Source organism: Eretmochelys imbricata, chromosome 2 (genome assembly GCF_965152235.1).
Source record: "Eretmochelys imbricata isolate rEreImb1 chromosome 2, rEreImb1.hap1, whole genome shotgun sequence".
NCBI classification, from domain to species: Eukaryota; Metazoa; Chordata; order Testudines; family Cheloniidae; genus Eretmochelys; species Eretmochelys imbricata.
In genome coordinates this window covers 180,538,387-180,558,663 of record NC_135573.1, presented here as the reverse complement: position 1 = coordinate 180,558,663, position 20,277 = coordinate 180,538,387, and the positions used below count along the sequence as shown (strand labels likewise).

The 20,277-nt window shown below is 42.1% G+C and overlaps 1 protein-coding gene across 2 annotated transcripts in view; it reads right to left on the bottom strand.

Moving 5' to 3' along the window:
- HERPUD2 (HERPUD family member 2) overlaps positions 1-14,612 on the bottom strand; it is a 106,951-nt gene extending 92,339 nt beyond the window's left edge. Inside the window, exon 1 of one of the 2 annotated variants that reach the window (XM_077811034.1) lies at positions 14,516-14,612. The gene's annotated coding sequence lies outside the window, so the exon portion shown is untranslated. Of the gene's footprint in view, positions 1-14,367; positions 14,487-14,515 lie in introns of those variants that run through there. The other variant, XM_077811033.1, reaches the window with a different exon arrangement.
- Between the last annotated feature and the right edge of the window lie 5,665 nt (positions 14,613-20,277).

Below are 20,277 nucleotides of genomic sequence, written 5' to 3'. Positions count from 1 at the left end.
AACTCAAAGGGCTGTACTTTTGTCGAAAGAGATCAAAAATCTCAGTATGAGCTTGACTTCCTATCAAAACTTCCTGTTCTTCCCTTTTTAGATGGACTCTGTCTTATCTCCGTTGAGTGTGAGCTAATGAGACCCACCTGGTATGGCTGCCTGGGTGAGTCAGCAGACTAATAATCCTGCAACTCCTCACAGCTGTTCATGCTTCTCCCAGATAGAAGTAGGGAAATGGTGGTGCAGGCTTAATAAATTCCTTCCCATGGTGCCCTAGAGTCTAGGCACCTTGTCGTGCTGAGATGTTATCAAAAATTACTGATTTTGTAAATAAACTATGAGCAATATCCAACTGGACAAATTAGGAATTGTTGTATCCCACACTTCTAGTAGGTACAATGCCTAAATAAAACAAATGTTTTCAATTTGTTGTTTGATATGATTTAACACATTGTGATTCAATAAAGTCTTAGAATGGTCGCATTTTCAAATTCACTGTAGAATGTATTGCATTTGGATACAGAAAAAAATTCAAGTGTAGAGCCTCAGCTCCATGTTCATTGTAAGAGGCCACGCACTACTATCACAACAGATTACACTCCATTATGTTAAAAACTGTCATTTTTGCAGCAGCATGCATTTATGCAACAAGACATCAGTAGCTAATGCATTTGCCAGAGACATTAACCTGAACAGACACTTTCTTTATAGCTACGGTAATTATGAATAATATGGAACGGTTTTTAGCCAATCACAGCCTAGAAAAATCAAATGCTGTTCTCTTGCAAATGACACAGAATTTTTTTACTGACAGTACAGTCATATCATTCCATTGCTATACAAACCAGTCCCTTACTGAAAGTAAAATCCACGCACATATAGGGCCTTTAAAAGACCCTCCACATTGGGCAAGCACTGCTTTGGCCCTTCACGGGGCAAGTAAGGTGGAGGTCATGTATAATGACCCTATAAGAGGGCTTCTTCTCTATCTACTTGCCACATAGGGGACCTGTGGTGGGCTACTCGATCTTTGGTCATATAGCTCGAATAGTCCAAAATCCCTTCGTAGGGATTTATAAAGGCTATAGCTACTCTATCAGCCCAATCACACTGGGGTGGTGGTGTAATCCACCAGTTGGTAGGGGAATGAATTCTGTCCCCACCCTTCTCAGCAACAGCACGGTTCCCACCCAGCAACAAAGCCTATTTATTAACTCTATGTCCCATCCCAAAAGGGACCACAGAAAGTCCACTAAAGCAGCATCACCTAATTTTCAAATTCTCACAAGACAAGAATTTTTTTAATACTATGGTTTGTCTTGTCCATCACACAACAGGAACAATGCTCATGGTGTTGATTTTCATTCACAGTAAACAACTTCTGCTGTTACCAAACATCTTAGCTTCCCTTCGTATTTAGTTATCCCATAAGCCATTTATTTACGTATGTAGTTATGATTCATATACCAGTATATTGCTGCCAAGACAATTCCATTGCAGTGGGGATATTTACAGAAATTTTAAATATTATAGACAAATATAGTAAACAGTCAGAAATAACTTTGATATGAAATGGAAACTCATTGACTTTCAAAGTGGAATTATCAATACTGAACTTCTTGAACAGCTAATAGATATGACAACAAATAAAACAATATAATTTTGAATTACAGGTAGAACTATGCTGCAATTCTTTTCGACATTAAAAATAATCAAAACAAATTTTCAAAAGAAAAGCTGCTTACATGAATATTTGCTTTCTGCACAACTAGCCCCATCTTTAATTAGGGTTCCATTTTCAAAAAGAGCTAGTGCAACAACTCAAACCAAAGATATTTTCAGAAAGTAGAACACACATCTAAATTGAATAATAAAGTGTGATATCCATTCATTTATTCCTGTCACACTGATTCAGTTAAGATAACTGAAGTCTCAAAAATGGTATGGATACCACAACACTAGCTTCAAAACCCATGACACTGAAAATCATCCAACTATTCACTCATTTTAGTAGAAAAAACCTGGTTTTGTTTAGCAGCTTTTACAATGAAGGTATTCTAAAGCACTTTATAAAGTAGTGAGTTAGCTACTAATAATGCTGTCAATATATAACCAAACATAACAGGCTTCATACATAGCTTGCACAGAGCATTGGGCATCACATTACAAACCGTTTTACTGAAAGATGGAATGTTGGCTAGGATGTATAACATATAATATAAACATCACACGTGTAGGAAGAGCATGTTGTCAATTAACCCCTAAATAACATATAACAATCTTGTGACCCAGAGAAGTAGAGAAAACAATGTGAAACTGTCTTCTTTTGTAAAGCTCATGTTTATTTATAGCACTATATAAATAAAAATGAACCAAAACCATGCATTTTTGAAACCAAAACACAAAAAATGTATTTTATACTTCAACAAGAGTTGAAAAAAAATGATGCAGAAGCTTGTCACTATAAAGAGTATGTAATTTCTTCAAAAACTGTCTTCACTGTAGGTTTGTGTTAATATGTAAAATTTTTATTTGGAAGGCTAAGAAGGTGTCTTGGGTTTTTCTGATGTATCTGCTATGAAAACTGCAAAAAGAAAAGGAGTACTTGTGGCACCTTAGAGACTAACAAATTTATTTGAGCATAAGCTTTCATGAGCTACAGCTTACTTCATCCACTACATGCATCCGATGAAGTGAGCTGTAACTCACAAAAGCTTGTGCTCAAATAAATTTGTTAGTCTCTAAGGTGCCACAAGTACTCCTTTTCTTTTTGCGGATACAGATTAACATGGCTGCTACTCTGAAACCTGCTATGAAAACTGGTTCTTGAAATATGCCAGGTTTATAGGTAGGATAAATCATCAAAAAGATCAAGAATTCCAAAGTCTGCTTAACTAATTCCTTTTAAGTTTCAGAGTAGCAGCCGTGTTAGTCTGTAACCGCAAAAACAAAAGGAGTACTTGTGGCACCTTAGAGACTAACAAATTTATTTGAGCACTTGCCCCATAACCTCAGCCGTGCAGAACACAATGCCATCCACAGCCTCAGAAACAACTCTGACATCATAATAAAAAAGGCTGACAAAGGGGGTGCTGTCATCATCATGAATAGGTCAGAATATGAACAAGAGGCTGCTAGGCAGCTCTCCAACACCACATTCTACAAGCCATTACCCTCTGATCCCATGGAGGGTTACCAAAAGAAACTGCACCCTCTGCTCAAGAAACTCCCTGAAAAAGCACAGGAACAAATCCGCACAGACACACCCCTGAAACCCCGAGCAGGGGTATTCTATCTGCTACCCAAGATCCATAAACCTGGAAATCCTGGATGCCCCATCATCTCAGGCATTAGCACCCTGACAGCAAGATTGTCTAACTATGTAGACTCCCTCCTCAGGCCCTATGCTACCAGCACTCCCAGCTACCTTCGAGACACCACTGACTTCCTGAGGAAACTACAATCCATCGGTGATCTTCATGAAAACACCATCCTAGCCACTACGGATGTAGAAGCCCTCTATCCCAACATTCACACAAAGATGGACTACAAGCTGTCAGGAACAGTATCCCTGATAATGTCACAGCAAACCTGGTGGCTGAACTTTGTGACTTTGTCCTCAACCATAAATATTTCACATTTGGGGACAATGTATACCTTCAAATCAGCAGCACTGCTATGGGTACCCGCATGGCCCCACACTATGCCAACATTTTTATGGCTGACTTAGAACAACGCTTCCTCAGCTCTCATCCCCTAACGCCCCTACTCGTGCTACATTAATGACATCTTCATCATCTGGGCCCATGAAAAAGAAGCCCTTGAGGAATTCCACCATGATTTCAACAATTTCCATCCCACCATCAACCACAGCCTGGACCAGTCCACACAAGAAATCCACTTCCTGGACACTACAGTGCTAATAAGTGATGGTCACATAAACACCACCCTATACCGGAAACCTGCTGACCGCTATACTTACCTACATGCCTCCAGCTTTCATCCAAACCACAACACACGATCCATTGTCTACATCCAAGCTCTATGATACAACCGCATTTGCTCCAACCCCTCAGATAGAGACAAACACCTACAAGGTCTCTATCACGCATTCTTACAACTACAATACCCACCTGCTAAGTGAAGAAACAGATTGACAGAGCCAGAAGAGTAACCACAAGTTACCTACTACAGGACAGGCCCAACAAAGAAAATAACAGAACGCCACTAGCCATCACCTTCAGCCCCCAACTAAAACCTCTCCAGCGCATCATCAAGGATCTGCAACCTATCCTGAAGGACAACCCATCGCTCTCAAATATCTTGGGAGACAGGCCAGTCCTTGCTTACAGACACCCCCCAACCTGAAGCAAATACTCACCAGCAACCACACACCACACAACAAAACCACTAACCCAGGAACCTATCCTTGCAACAAAGTCCGTTGCCAACTGTTTCCACATATCTATTCAGGGGACACCATCATAGGGCCTAATCACATCAGCCACACTATCAGAGGCTCGTTCACCTGCACACCTACCAATGTGATAATATGCCATCATGTGCCAGCAATGCCCCTCTGCCATGTACATTGGCCAAACTGGACAGTCTCTACGTAAAAGAATAAATGGACACAAATCAGAGTCAAGAATTATAACATTCAAAAACCAGTCGGAAAACACTTCAATCTCTCTAGTCATCGATTAGAGACCTAAAAGTGGCAATTCTTCAACAAAAAAACTTCAAAAACAGACTCCAATGAGAGACTGCTGAACTGGAATTAATTTGCAAAGTGGACATCATTACATTAGGCTTGAATAAAGACTGGGAGTGGATGGGTCATTACACAAAGTAAAACTATTTCCTCATGTTTATTCCCCCCCCCCCCCCACTGTTCCTCACACGTTCTTGTCAACTGCTGGAAATGGCCCATGTTGATTATCACTACAAAAGGTTTTTTTTCTCTCCTGCTGGTAATCATTCTCGTTACAGGGTGAATGGTAACACCCATTGTTTCATGTTCTCTGTGTATATAAAATCTCCCCACTGTATTTTCCACTGCATGCATCTGATGAAGTGAGCTGTAGCTCACAAAAGCTTATGCTCAAATAAATTTGTTAGTCTCTAAGGTGCCACAAGTACTCCTTTCCTTTTAAGTTGTGTTTCTACTTCAAATAGTGCTCAGTCATCACGGCAATATTACTAAGTGTTATTTTTCTTATGCAGAATAGTAGTCAAAGCATTGCAATCCACAATATGAATACAGAGAATTAATCTGAGTGTAAATTTCAATCTCCTGTTTGATAAATGTTTAATTTTCTAATATGTTCTTCCATGTGTTATGTATCTATAGTTTTTCTAACTTAATTCAGGTGTAATGATTTACTTTTTGCATACTAGATTCATGTATTTAGCTATTCACTGTGTTCTAAGTAAATGCAAACCCAGTTTTGTGCAGATGTTTGCTAATAATAAGCAAAGGTGACTATAGAACTGAGAGATAGTGCCCCCACTGAAACCAAATCCAAAACTCACACTGACTTCAACAGATTGGATTAAAATAAACCTAGATTTCTGTTGAACAAGCCTACAACAATATATACATATGGTATGAAGGATGTGGTGGCTCTCTCGATTTTTATATTGTATATGATTGCTGTAAGGGATACATGGTAGCTATAGAGCATTGGGAGCTGAATAACATAGGTTTGTTTGATTTAATAATATGCTGTTACAAAAGCAGTGCAGAGGGACAGGCAATGCATACAGACAAGCCACCTCCTGACAAATAGCAGGGAGAGTCAGAGACTGTAAATAATTAACACACTTTGTTCTACAACTTTTTCTTTTTAAATGGGGTAAAAAACTGTCTAAAATTTGCACAGAAAAAAAAGAAAAATGTAAGAAAGCCTTTTCTGTTATGGGAAGCTGGGCTCTTTTTTAAATAATAAATGTTGATCAATAAAGAAGTGGCCATCAATCCATGTGTATTTTACTTGTTTTTATTCTACAAGATGCAGTGCATCCTTACTAGGGTGCTAAGTGTTCTCTAATATAACTATTCACTAAGCTTCTACTCTCCTCAGGCCTTGATCTTGCAAAATGATCAGTATGGAAAGACCCATATGCCTGTGAGACTGTGCAGGGATAAGGGTTCATATGTGCAGATTGACTTGCAGGACTGAGTATTAATGATTACATATCTGGGTACCCTGAGAGCCTCTTAAGGTTTTATTTAAGATTGACCATCCTGAGTGGGATTTACTGATTCACAAATAAACAAACACAAAACTGGAACTACAGGAGATGTGCTCCCTCGCCAAATCTCAATCACATTGCTTTTTGTCACTCTTCTACACCCTCGCTCCCTGGCCTGAATATTGGTTGCTTTTTTAGATTCTAACTCCCCTTTGGGTATAGAATTTGTCATATTATTAGTCAACAAAGTGTCTGGCACTTTGTAAGTAAGTACTAGTTGCATTTTGCAAATAGTTTATTGTTACTATAAAACAAGCATTCTACCATATTTCCCAAACCACATGTTCTTCACAAGGAGCAAAATAGCGTAAAATAATGAATTACTTCCATGAAGGCTATATCTCATCTCATTTAATGAAGTACACATTATTTCTAAGGATACAAGACCAAGGGTTAAACTCTTTTCTAGATTCTACTGATATGTATTCTCCACTACTACACAAAGCACACATTTTCCTCTCCTAGACAATAAGTGTATGTGTACGCCTCTCACAAAAATCGCATCATTGGGTCATAATCTATCAAAGCCTCTTTCTTTAGATAATTGAAGTAATGGATGTATACCAGTACAATACAGTAAACACTACAAAACAAGAGATGCTGTATTTTTCCAATGGCTATTATTCAATGGAAGCTTGTGTTAATGTATTTTTTCAATATTTTAAAAGTATTTGTTGACATATATGGCATCTCACTGTTTTTACCATTGCATTCATATTTTTGGAAACACAACATATGGTGAGATTTTTAAAAAGGCTCTGAGAAGCATATAACATCTTAACTAATTTGCATATTTATAGAATAGTGTTATGAGCGGTACCCAATGCCAGGAGCCTGCAGGGACGGTGGTGACAAGCGTATGAAGGACACTGTATACTTTGCTTTTGAGATTGTAGCTTATTTGCCATTTCATGACTGCTCTATTGACCTCAACAGCATCAACTGAAACAGAAAAGCTATACAAACATAAACCCTGATCCTGCAAACCCTTATTCACACAAGTGGTCCTATTGATTTAATGGGACTACTCACTAGAGGCAGGATATGAAGGATTGGGCACCAGGGGCCCAATCATGAATGGTTCAAAGTACCTTTTATTATTATGATTCATTTGTTTGTAATACTGCAGTATCTAGGAGCCTTAGTTATGGATCAGGACCCTATTGTGCTAGGCACTGTACAGAAGCAGAACAAAAAGATGGGCCCTGCTCCAAAAAGCTTAAAATCTAAGTACAGTAAAAGCTTTGTTATCCGGCATGCTGGAGGAATGGGGGGTACCAATAAGTCAAAAATTCCGGATAACTAAGAGGGAGGGAGTTTGGGTGTGGGAGGGTGTGACGTTGCACCCCATAAGACTTTATGGAAATATGCTTATGAATGTATATATGACATAACTGGAATGTTTTATGCTACATATGCCATGTAACATATCTATATAAAGATTATGATCTACTGAATATATTCATCCTATTTGTATGCATGTGTAAATGTTATATTTGAAGTTATGAATATTGACTGTTTACTTGTTTGATTTTAAATAGCCTTAGTAAGGCACTTAGTCAGTGTCTTTAGAAAGGAATTCGCAAGTTAAGTGCCCAATCAAGAAGCACTTAACGGACAATGGATCTTGGAAGGCTCCAATCCACATAAGAAGTCTACATGAGGACGTTCAAGGTAGCATGTGAACTATGGCTGCTTCCTGTAAGTTCTGAATCATGCATGGACATGGATTTGTGACTCCAAAACTCCATCTTGTAGCTGGAATTCTACACAGGGGAAGGGAGGGTATCCACCCACAAGAGAAAATCTATTTAAACCCCTGGGAGACCCCTCCATTTGGTCTTCAGCTGGCTCAAGAGATAGCCTCTCCACCCCAAAGGATAGTAGCTGCAGGGGGTGTGAGTGATTGCTGGACCCAGACTAGAAGGAGACTAGTCTGTAAAAGGAAGCTTACTGGAACTCCTCTGAGGGTGAGGTTTTATCTGTATTCAGTTTTTTTACTGTATTAGGCATAGACTTCCAGGTTTTATTTTATTTTACTTGGTAATTCACTTTGTTCTGTCTGTGACTACTTGGAACCACTTTCTGTATTTAATAAAATCACTTTTTAACTTATTAATTAACCCAGAGTATGTATTAATACCTGGGGCCGGGGGGGGGGGCAAACAGCTGTGCATATCTATCTATCAGTGTTATAGAGGGCAAACAATTTATGCGTTTACCCTGTATAAGCTTTATACAAGGTAAAACGGATTTATTTGGGGTTTGGACCCCATTGGGAGTTGGGCATCTGAGTGTTAAAGACAGGAACACTTCTTAAGCTGCTTTTAGTTAAGCCTACAGCTGTTAGGGGACGTGGTTCAGACCTGGGTCTCTGTTTGTGGACAGCAAGCCTGTCTGGCACAGCCAGGCAGGGTTCTGGAGTCCCAAGCTGGCAAGGAAGGCAGGGGCAGAAGTAGTCTTGGCACATCAGTTGGCAGCCCCCAGGGGGTTTCTGTGATCCGACCCGTCACAGAGGGGGCTCAGGGCTGGGGGTTGAGGCGTGGCAGGGAGTGCGGGGCATGGGCTCTGGGAGGGAGTTTGGGTGAGGGGGGGAGCTCGGGGCAGGGGGTTGGAGTGTAGGAGGGGGCTCGGGGTACCAGATACGGGCGGCGCTCGCCTCAAGCGGCTCCCTGGAAGCAGCAACATGTCTCTGATGCTCCTAGGCGGAGGCATAGCCAGGCGGCTCTGCGCACTGCCTCCACCTTCAGGCACCACCCTCACAGCTCCCATTGGCCATGGTTAGTTGCCAATGGGAGCTGCGGAGCCAGTGCTTGTGGTGGAGCAGGACAGGGGCAGTTCACAGATCCTCCAGGGCTGTTCCTCTGCCTAGGAGCAGCAGGGACATGTCACTGCTTTCAGGGAGACATGTGGAGCCAGGTATGGAACCTGTCGGCCTCGCACCAACCGGACTTTTAATGCGTATCAGAAATGCAGGTTTCTAGAGCTTTCCTGTTGGTAAAGTGCCAGATAACATAGCTTTTACTGTATAAGACAAGAGACAACAGATGGATACAGACAAATAGATGGGAAAGTGCAAGGAAACTATGAGACAATATTGATCAGCATGATAGGTTGTGGTCTCAGTACACCAGTAGCCTAACTGTTGTCAAGATGTTTTTTGTAGGCATCACAGCAAATGAGAGGTTTAAGGAGGGATTTGGAGGAGGACAATGTGCCTCCTATTTAGGTGCTGAGCATTCTCAACCCAGCTTCTAGCAAGAGGTGCTGGTCACTTTACAAACAAATTGCAGGTTTTTTTTAAATTAATCAATTTATACAGCAGCCTTGAAATTTCCTTCCCAAGTTAATTTTTCCTAATTCTAGTAGTGTAGTAGTGAAGGCCCAGATCCACAAAGGTACTTAGGCCGGATCCACAAAGGTGTTGCAACACTGAGCATTGCAGCACATAACTGGAAATCATAGGAACAACCCTGCAATCCACAAAGCCTGAATTAGGCACCTAAGTTCCTATACAATCAATGGGAAGACATAGGCGCCTTACAGTATGATCCACAAAAGCCAGAATACTAGGTGGGGAGCTGCCTAAACTAGCCAAAGGGAGAGACCAGTGAATGGGGCATGTCCTAAACCCCATCCCTCTCACAGACTAGGTGACTAAGGTCCATCTCTGCTTAGTGATCCACAGCTGGGAACCTGCCATATGGAGTCATATGGGTTAGGTACCAAAGGTGTTTCTTGTGGGAATGAATTAGGCACCTGCCTCCCTCCACACAAAACAGCCACTGGAGGAGGAGTTGGTGATGCCATTGCCCACCTTATAACTTTTAAGCCAGGGGTTAGAGCACTCACCTGGGATGTGGGAGACCCACATCCAAATCCCCCCTCAGCCACAGGGAGAGAAAGGATTTGAACAAGAGTTCCCCAGCTCTCAGGAGAGTGCACTTCCCACAAGCCTGTGGGATATTCTGAGATGGGGCTCCTTCAATCTCTCAGGCTGCAGCTGTTCCTTTTTGGATTAAATAATTAAGAGTCATTGGAGCAGACGGACTGGACCCTAGGTCTCCCACCTCACAAGAATGACTGAAGTGCCTAACTCCAGGAGAGGGGTTTCCCGCTACGGTTCCCAAGCAGAGAGAGCAGCTTCCCTGCAGCCTTGACTCAAATACCTATCTCCTGGAGAGGGGCAGGGTTTAGGACACAGGGTTTAGGACACGCCTTTTGTCAGCCTCTCCCATATGTGAACAGGTGGCAGATACAATAGGCTAAACCTCTCCTGGCGCAGCTGCTGCCTCCCTGACACCAGATGCCTGGGCCATGGTGGCCCTGCCTGCGCTCTGCCTTTTCCCGTCCCTGCTCCACCCCTTCCCTGAGGCCCCCACCATCCACCACTGCCTGGCTGAGTCCCTCCTCTCCTCCACTCCACCCTCCCTCTCTGGAGGTCCCTGCCGCTCACTGTGTTCCTCCTCTCCTCCATGTCCCCTCTTCAAGTCCCTCCTCTTCTCCAACCTCTCCCTGTGAGGTGTCCCCCACCCCCTACGTCCCTCCTTTCCCGTGCAGGCCTCATGGAGGGAGTGTGTGGAGAAGAGGAGGGATGCAGTGAGCAGTGGGGGGGGGACGTGGAGGAGAGGAGGGATATGGAGAGCGCAAGTGACAGGGTCCTCACAGGGGAGGGGAGATGGAGGAATTCCGGGAATGGTGGGTGGTGAAGGCCTTGTGGGGGTGGAGGAGAGGAGGGACACAGGGAGTGGCAGGCGTGAGGGCCTTGTGGGGGAGGGAGGGAGGAGAGGAGGAACACTCTGAGCTGCGGAGGGAGGGGGGCTGAGAGGGGAGAGAGCCAAGCTGGAGTGGGGTGGGACCTGTGGCAGAGCAGGAGTGGAGTGTGGGTGGGGCCGCAGGCAGAAGAGTCGGGGCTGTGAGCTAGCCTCCAGCAGGGGAAGCTTCACCCGCTGCCCATGCTTATGTGGCTCCCCCCCAGCATACTGGCTTTGTTTATCACATTCTTCATAGCCTGTCTCTCCTCAGTTCATTGTTTATGGAGCCTATGAGCCTAACTCAAGTTTTGTGGATCACAGAGTTGTTTGTGATCCACAGAGTTAGTCATTACAACACTGTGTTGCAATGCCTAAGTCCCTTTGTGGATCCAGGCCAAAGTCCTTACCCTGAGAAAAAAAGAGTAAATTGCCCTAAAAATTAACATTACAGCATTTATTATACTGGACACAGAATGCCTCAGACATCAGCATTTTTTGTTCTTTCTTCTCAAAATGTACTATTTTTTTTTACCAACCTTCCTAATTATGCTCCTAATTATTGTATGAAAAGAGAAAAAAAATGCTATTTGCAGCCCTTAAGAACCTGTCATTAACCTCTCACAAAAACCAAATGAGATTTAATGAGATTGGGTTCAGTCTTGCTTCAGATTAAGTTAGTGGCAATTTTGCCTCTGATTTCAGAGAGAGCAGGATGATGTATCCATTCCACTACTTTTTTTTCACCAGTTAACCTATCAAGCAATTTCTCACTTAAAAGACCTACTCTGAAACAATTTATTCTCTTTTTAGAACATCTCCCAATAAATTACCTATTTTAGATATGGTATGCAATGTGATATTACTGAAAAGACCATGGAAAAATGAAGCACAACAGCTTGAAACCCTTACAAGAGAAAAATAATTCTATTTTTCTTGTTTTGTCTTATTGTTTGTTCCACTGTGTTGTACTTTTTATGGATTAGTTGTTGGTGTATACTGTGTGTGCAATAAACAACTATTATGGCTATCAAATGTTGTTTTTATTTATTTATTTAATCAATTGACCACAAAAGCCATGTACTTATAATTTAATGTCATGGACATTGCCATCCAAAACAACTACAGTGAAAAGGATTGTTTCTTCTCATCTGTTAAGAAAGATACAAACTTATAGTAGACAATATCGGGCAGCCTTGTGGCCAAAGATAATAAGAGTCTCTCTCTCTCTTGGGCATCTCAGAACCACATAATATTGTAACTGTTCCAGCTCTTGAAGCAGGATAGAACCACAAAGAATGGTGATGCATATCTTCTCTAATATAAGTCTAAAGAGTATGTGCCGTCAGTGCTTTCACAAGAAGTGTTTGCTCTCTATGTTATCATAATAAAAGTAACTAACTACCAACTAGATGTATTTTTATACAGAGTTTAGGAAAGAAATAAAATTGGGTAGACAATATGTTTCATCTATGTCTCTCTCTCTCATTGCTCATTTATACCTTCTAACAACACTACTAATCAGAGAATACCCATAAGTATCCCTATGCCTTCTACAACAATGTATGATACTGAGACATCACTACTAGACATAAAACTAGCTCCTTCTGTACCAACAGCAACAGTTCTGTACTTAAAAATTCATTCTCAAAATGGCAGGAAATCAACTGCATTCAGACATAACACCATAAGACTTGTTAAAACTATGAATATTCCCTCTTTTCTGCTAGCTCTTTCCCCGCTACAGTACAGTACTGATAATTAACGTGATGAGAACTGGCAAGCACAACCTCTATAACATTATGTGGAGCACAAAGAAAGCACTTAGATTGTAAACTCCTTAGGGCAGAGACCATCTTTTTAGTCCATGTTTGTACACCGCCTGGCACAATAATAATATAATAGTTTGAAATTGCACACCACACATATAAACATCTAGGCCCAGATTTTCAAAGCGGCGTATGTTCCTAACTTCCATGAAATCAATGGAAGTTATAAACCTAAATACCTTTGAGGATCTGGGCCTTCGAGCCTTCAGCGTTGGCACTGAAAGACACGATTTTGAAAGGTTCCAAGGCTTTTTTGGCCCAAATATAAAAAATGCAATATTCTCAACTCTGAGCTTAGTGTTTGAATGAGATATGGAATTAGTTTGTCTGCCTTTACTGGTGTTCATTCTTCTCAGATACTGCTACTCCGTCCTTGCAAGTGATGGCATTTACCTCTGACTCATAATAATATTTCTGAAGAGCCAATTTACTGTCTTTGGAATGCACCAGACTGAACTAAACAACACATATTATCAGAACAGTTCCAAAGGAGCAGATGGAATACACCTTGAGTCTCCTGCAAAGGTTTTATCTTCCTTCTGAAAACTGCCACATACAAGCACGGTTTTACTTTGTTTTTTAAAGATTTCATTCACTCCTGGGACACAGGATTCAAATTAATACTTGCTGACAGCAGGAAAGGTTGGCCATTATTTACACTTCAGGAATTTGACAGAGGAAGATTGATAATTAAATATCCACAACCTCCACTTCTTAGACAGCATCATTTAGTTCTTTCAAATCTCTTTTGTTTGTATTTACAATTATAGTTGAAGACGTTCACGTGGACTTAATTAGGAAAGTCATTTTGACAAAAAATAAAAGAGCCGGACAATAACTTAGTTTCTCATGACACTTTTCATAAGATGAGAGGTTTGCCCAAATGTTCTTGGGCAAGATTCCCACTTCCTACCCTTCACAGTGTGGAGCGCTCTAGCTGTGTATTTGATTGCAGCTCTCCACCCCAGAAGCAGCTGCTTTCCAGCAGGGCAGAATGTTCAGTTTGTAGAGTGCAAGAAGCGCTCTACATGAATGTAAAATACACAGTATGGAGCAAGGCGTGTACAGGAGCCGATGGCTTGTTATTGGGCCACATGGTTGGGGGCAGGCAGGCGTGTTTGCACTTTGATAGTAAAGCGAAGGTCTCCCCGGACTGAGGACGGGCACGGGTGAGCAAGAGATTACCCCTGGGCCCAAACATCTCCTTGAAGAAAGTCACACACAACACAGAGAGGGAGCCGCTCGCTCCTTGACACTCCCCGCGCAGCAGCAGCCTGAGCCAGTCCGCGCTGGGCAGGGCAAGCGCAGGTGCGAAGGCGAGTGCACCAAGATTTGGAATATGGAATTAGCACCAGGAGCCCGTCCCGCCAACGCCGCCCGGCAGCCGCCTACTTCACTTCACTTCACCTCCCCGTCCCGTCTACCCTCCCGCCTCCTCCTCGCTGCCCGCGCTTTTCCGCAGCCTCGGCCTCTTTTACGCTAATTCCGTAAATCGGTGACATCAGTTTACGGGGCTTGTGGGGGACTAGAAAACGTACCGCAGCACAGTTTTCGTTAGCTTCTATACGGCGTAGAGAGTAACGACCCTACCAGAATACCCGTGGAAAGCGTTAGAGTAGGCGCCTTGCGCAGCCCTGCTTGTCAGCCATCTTTGATTTGGGCAAGGCTCTTTCCCCCTCCCAATACCTTGCTATCACCGTGGCTCAGTCCGAAGGGAGGGGGATTTCCTCCTGACGCTGAGCCCAGCGAACATCGCAGATACAAGACAGTACAGCGTCTCATCGGCCGCATTTGCCCGGATTCAAAATGGCCCCCGGGCACGTCCACGGGGCGGGGCAATAGTCAAATCTCTCGAGAGTGTCCGGGATCTCAGGCCGCAAGGCCGGAAGCTGCTGCGTATGAGGAGAGGCGTGGGGAAAGCGCAAGTCCGCCTGTTCGCGTGCGTAGGGGCGGCGTGGTGCAGGGTGGCTACGCTGCGGAATCGGCGTAGGGGACGTTAACGAATCGGCGGGGCGGAGGCAGCGGCAGCGGCAGTAGCTGGGGGTTGGCTGGTGGGGGGAGGGGGAAGCTCGGTCAGTGCCGCCGCGGCTGAGGTGGAGGAACGTCAACAGCAGCAGATCCGCCGCCAGCGCCATGGGTGAGTGTCCAGCCCGGGGCCCGCCCTGCGCTCGGAGCCGGGACTGTGACAGTTGGAGCGGGGGGGCGGCGGCGTTTCCTGGGGGCGGCGGCGGCGGCTCGGGGTCTCCATGACGGGCAGGGGGGACGGTGGGTCTCTGGCGCCCGCGAGGCTGTAACGCCGGGCATGGCCCAGCCGCCGCCCCCTTCCAGTCCGAGGCGCCGGAGCCACCCCGCCCCAGAGACCTCGCTCGCAGCCAGTGCTCCAGGCGCAGCCCGCCGCGGGACCCCGCCCCGCTGCATCCTCAGAGCTGATGGCTCCAGTCCCCCCACTTCCCCGAACTGGGCCTGGCTCCAGCCCCCCCCTCCCCGGACTGGCTCCAACGCGCGCCCCCACCCCCCACTTCCTGCATTGTAATTTTTTTTAAACCGGTGCAAAATCGGAAATGCTTGAGAGATTTTTTTTTTTACCCCCTCCCCTCTAGTTTGCGCCCAAATTTGGGAGGGAGGAATTTGCAGCAGGAATTAAAGCAGGAGAAATATGCAGGAGAGAAGCGGGTGGGATTGAAATCATAGAGCGGGGGGTGGGGGGCAGGAAATGAAAGTGTGTTTGGTAGCATGAGATACGAGAGAAATTGCAGCATGTTTCCCCTCTTAGTTACTGTGAGCTGTGGGTGTTTATAAAGCTTTTTCATAGTCAATGTATATACACGTTTTTAACCTCTTTCTTCCCACCCCACCCCCAAAGCCCCTCCTGTATTGTGAATGAGAGCTCAGTTTCACTTGAGTTATCCAGTCACACCCCAAAAGAGCTTGCGGTATTGTTAGACGTCTGGGTCTCATGATGTATTTGATTTTTCGTTGTAATTGAAGTGATAGTAAATGAGTTGCTCAGTATTCATTTACAACTAGTCCACCTATGTACCTTTTGTCCCTTGGAAGATTTTTTTAAAATAAATGTAAGACACACAACTTCTATTTTATTAATTTTTTAAAAAGAAACCTACGGAAGAGCTTGTGACTAAGCCTTAACTAATTTTTTAAGACAGATGACCAAATAATTGTTGTGACAGGATATTCAAAACTTAATAGGCAACTTTGGGGGAAGTATTAGTTACTTTAAGATACTGTGACTTTATGTTGCAATAGGACTTCAGTCCATAGGAAAGTAAGGTAAAAGTATGTAAAGTGTAACATTTACATATCTTTGGATGTAGCTTTGGGCATGTTTCCTTGTGAAGACCCAGTAACACAGCAGAGGTTCAGGGGAATAATGTCTTATCTGAGAATACTTGTTTATAATTTGTTCTTTATTACTGTCCTTTATAATCTCCGAGAGGCACTGTGATATATAGGTTCTCAATTATGTAATGCTTTATACCCGAAAAGTTAAGTTCACAGAGGAGATATATGCTTTTGTACATTGAAAAGTCTAAGCTCTGTATTAATGTGTTTAGTGAAACCCCTGTCCAATTAAAACAAAAAAACAAGCCTGAAATATCAGTATTGGCTGTGTATATATGTGTACTCAGCACTTTGAAAATTGGATACACCTCTTCATTTCACTGAAGGTAGTTAATACCTCTTTCCACGGTATGCATCCAGTGAAGTGAGCTGTAGCTCACGAAAGCTCATACTCAAATAAATTGGTTAGTCTCTAAGGTGCCACAAGTCCTCCTTTTCTTTTTGCGAATACAGACTAACACAGCTGTTACTCTGAATACCTCTTTAAACTCTGTAACAATGCCTTATTGGTACTAAAGTACCAGAATGTTGGCTGAATTATATAAACTGATTTTTTCACTGGGGGCTATGAAGCTAGGATTATCATAAGAATAACAGACACCAATTGGATCACTGTGGTGGTTCCTAGATGACAGTACTTGTTCAAGGAGATTTAAATTTATTTTAAGGTATCTTAACTTAGCATGTTTGATATTCAGCCCTTTTCTCCCTACATTTCCTCTCTCTTCCCAGTTAACCCTGAATTAGAGTCTAGCTGGAGTATAATATTTAAGTTAAAGAAAATCAGTAAATTGTCAGATGAGAGAGACAATATATTAGATTAACTGTTATCGTAGTGAGGTGGCTTTTTTTAAAGTGCAGACATAGTACTTTATTCTAGGGAAGAAGGGAAACGTAACACTTCCCTGTAACTTGGAACTTCTCCCTCTCCCTTAAAACATATGTAGGTGGGATTTACAGCATTTACTTGCTGAAAGTATTAGTGAATGAATGGGATAGTTGTCTTTTGCACTTTTTTTGTGCATATGTGAAGTACTGTGTTAAGCATTTTTGGAGTAACTTTTCCATGTCTCCTTATCCTGTAACACTTTTGCATCACACTTTAGTATAAAATTGATAAGCAGATTGGGGCTGATAGCATTGAAATCCAAAGCAGAGCAGCATTTGTTTTCTAGCTTAAAGCAATATTATCTGCATTTTTGTAGCAGACACTTTAACAACCAGCACCAATAAATGAAAGTTCTGTGTGAATACAGGCTTTGAAAAGTGACTAAAAAATAACAGTTACAGAATCATCCAGATGTTGCATTTAGGGGTTGATAGGATATTTTAGGACCTCACTTTGAAATATCAGGATCCACTTAGACCATGTCAGAATCTATTGCTTCTGCCTGAGTGAATCTTTATAATCCCTGAAACGGACAAATTAACTACCTTTTAGCTCATCCTGTTATTGGGGTAACTGTAGGCATGTCTTCTTTTGGTCAAATTGAAATAGATCAGTAATTTTTGGATTGGTCACTTTAAACTGATCACCCTATATAGGTGTCCCCAAAGGTAACTTCATTTTTGGATGCATGTAACTTGTTACTCAATTTATGCGCTGCTACTGTAAACATGCAGGTGTTCTGTGATAAGATTCAAGCATGTAATATACTTAATATTGCTTGTTAATATAAAACAAAAGTGTTAAATTTATATCTGCTAATGTAAAAGAGAAGACTGGGAGTTCATCCTCTTAGGACTGAGACGGACACAGCAGAACTCTAAACTATGTTCCGATAAAACACCACAGCATTTTCTTCAGTTTACCCACAAAACCAAATAACTTGTCTTCTTTTAGAACTTCTCTCACTTAAAATGGTGCTTTAGATGTGTTCTTTAAATGATTTTAATGGACCATCTTCAAAGAGTATACAAAAACATCCATCAGACATTAAATTCTAAATAAAGAAAAACAAGTGTTTTCTTGGTAGTCCCGAATTTGGATTTTGACTGTATACATCTGAAAACTTTGTTCGGATCATGCATTGTAGGAAAAAAGTTGTGTGTTATCTTTAAAACTGGCATACAGCTGTTGAGTTGATAGTTTCTATTACCTGCTCTGGTTGAGGTCAGACTTGTCCTTTGTCGGTTGGGCAGGTTATTAATAGAGTAACTGAGGTTATGTAAACCATATGGTCATAATGTTACAGAAATAATTGAATGCTTTAGTTCAAAAGGAGCAGCAGATCCATGGTTACTGTACCTGTGAGGTCTGAATGGGATGATAGATGTTTAGTAAGTTTTGTTGTAATCACTCCTGCAAGTGCCTACTCACAGAACTAACTATAGGATGAGGCTTGTAGCTTGATGTGATTGTGATAGTAGTTATTCTGGTATACATTTTTTTTTTAATTTAAATTTATTATAGGCCTTATGTCCACTTAACCCATTGAGAATACACAGTCATGTGCATGTTAGAGATGTTCCTGACTTTGAAATTTGGTTTATTCACTCATGAATAACACAAGCTATCTGCAAGTGTTTTCTCTGTAAGTAGTGGTATTTTAGTCATGACTTGAATAGCTTGCCTGAGCAGTGTTTAAATTAGTAATTGAATTTTGAGTGGTGTTCAACTGTGGGCTACTGTATAAATTGTACTTACCTAGTGGTCTGCGGATACCTAGCCAAATGTGGCTACAAAAAGGTGTTGTGGGCAAGGAGGAGTGTCAGCATAGGTGATGTGAAGCTTTTTCACAATGGCAAGGACTAGAAACTTAATTTTAATGAAAACTTAAATTCTGTAGAATCTGATAGTTTTGGTAATCTCTCTTCTTCTTCCAACTCTCCTGGAGAACTTCCCATTTGCCAGTGGTGAGTTGATCAGTAAATTTTTTTAACCCCTGTTTTAATCACAGTTTTAAGAGTACTGTTTTTAATGTCTTATACCAGGATGGGGGAAGCTTTTTTTTTTTTTTTTGGTAGGGGATTTTTTGCATTACTAATCAAATTTTTTCTGGTTTCAGAGTAGCAGCCGTGTTAGTCTATATCCGCAAAAAGAAAAGGAGGACTTGTGGCACCTTAGAGACTAACCAATTTATTTGAGCATAAGCTTTCGTGAGCTACAGCTCACTTCATCGGATGCATTTCTGTGTTTTGTAGCTTCACTTTCAGAGATAAGTGCAGCTGCTTTGCAAAACCTATTTTACTGCATTGGTCAAGTATGGATAGGAGAAAAATTGCTGTTTAGGGTACTCTTAGCTATCCCTAAGAATAGAGCATGTAGATACCATGCTGCTAAACGTAGAAAATAGCACTTCTCAAGAGGAAAGTGGCCAGTTTGTCTGTAATATATAAAAGAATGAATCTTGTTCTGACTCACATCCTGGCACTTAGATATCATTCTAGAACCAGATTACCCTGCATACAACATAGTTTTTATCGTGCCACCGTCGCCCAGTTTTTTCATACTGACACATTCTCTTCTTGGCTGTCACTACTATATCCCATTTGAAAGTCTGATAGAATCAGCTTGAGATCCCTGGATACTGGAAGACTAACATTCAGATCACATGCTTGACAGAACACGTTGGTGCTGTCAGAAAGACCAGTACTCTGCATATTTTAGCCTCTTTAAATCACTTTATTCACATGGGGGGAGGAAGGGAATGAGAATACGGACTTGAGTTTGTTTCCTAGTAGTTTAGTTTTGACTCATTTCAAGTTTCTTTTTCTAAATTTTCTCCTGAGGAAAATGGCACTGTTGTTTCTTAAAGTGACAAAATGTTAAGGGCAAAAGTTTAGTGTATAGATGATTGCAACCAGTTTTGAAAAATATTGTCGTAAAACAGATAATGGCCTCAGGTACCATGGAGAATGATTTATATCTAGATAGGGAAAGTTTTGCATCTAAACAATAAAAATGTGCTTTGGTGAGACCAATACTGGAATACTACATCCAGTTTTGCTGTCAGCATTTATAAAAGGATGTTGAAAAATTGAAGAGCATTCAGGGAAGAGCCCAAAATGATTCAAGGGCTGGAAAAAATGCCCCACAATCAGACTACAGGGAGCTCAGTCTCTTTATCAAAGAGATCAAGGTCACT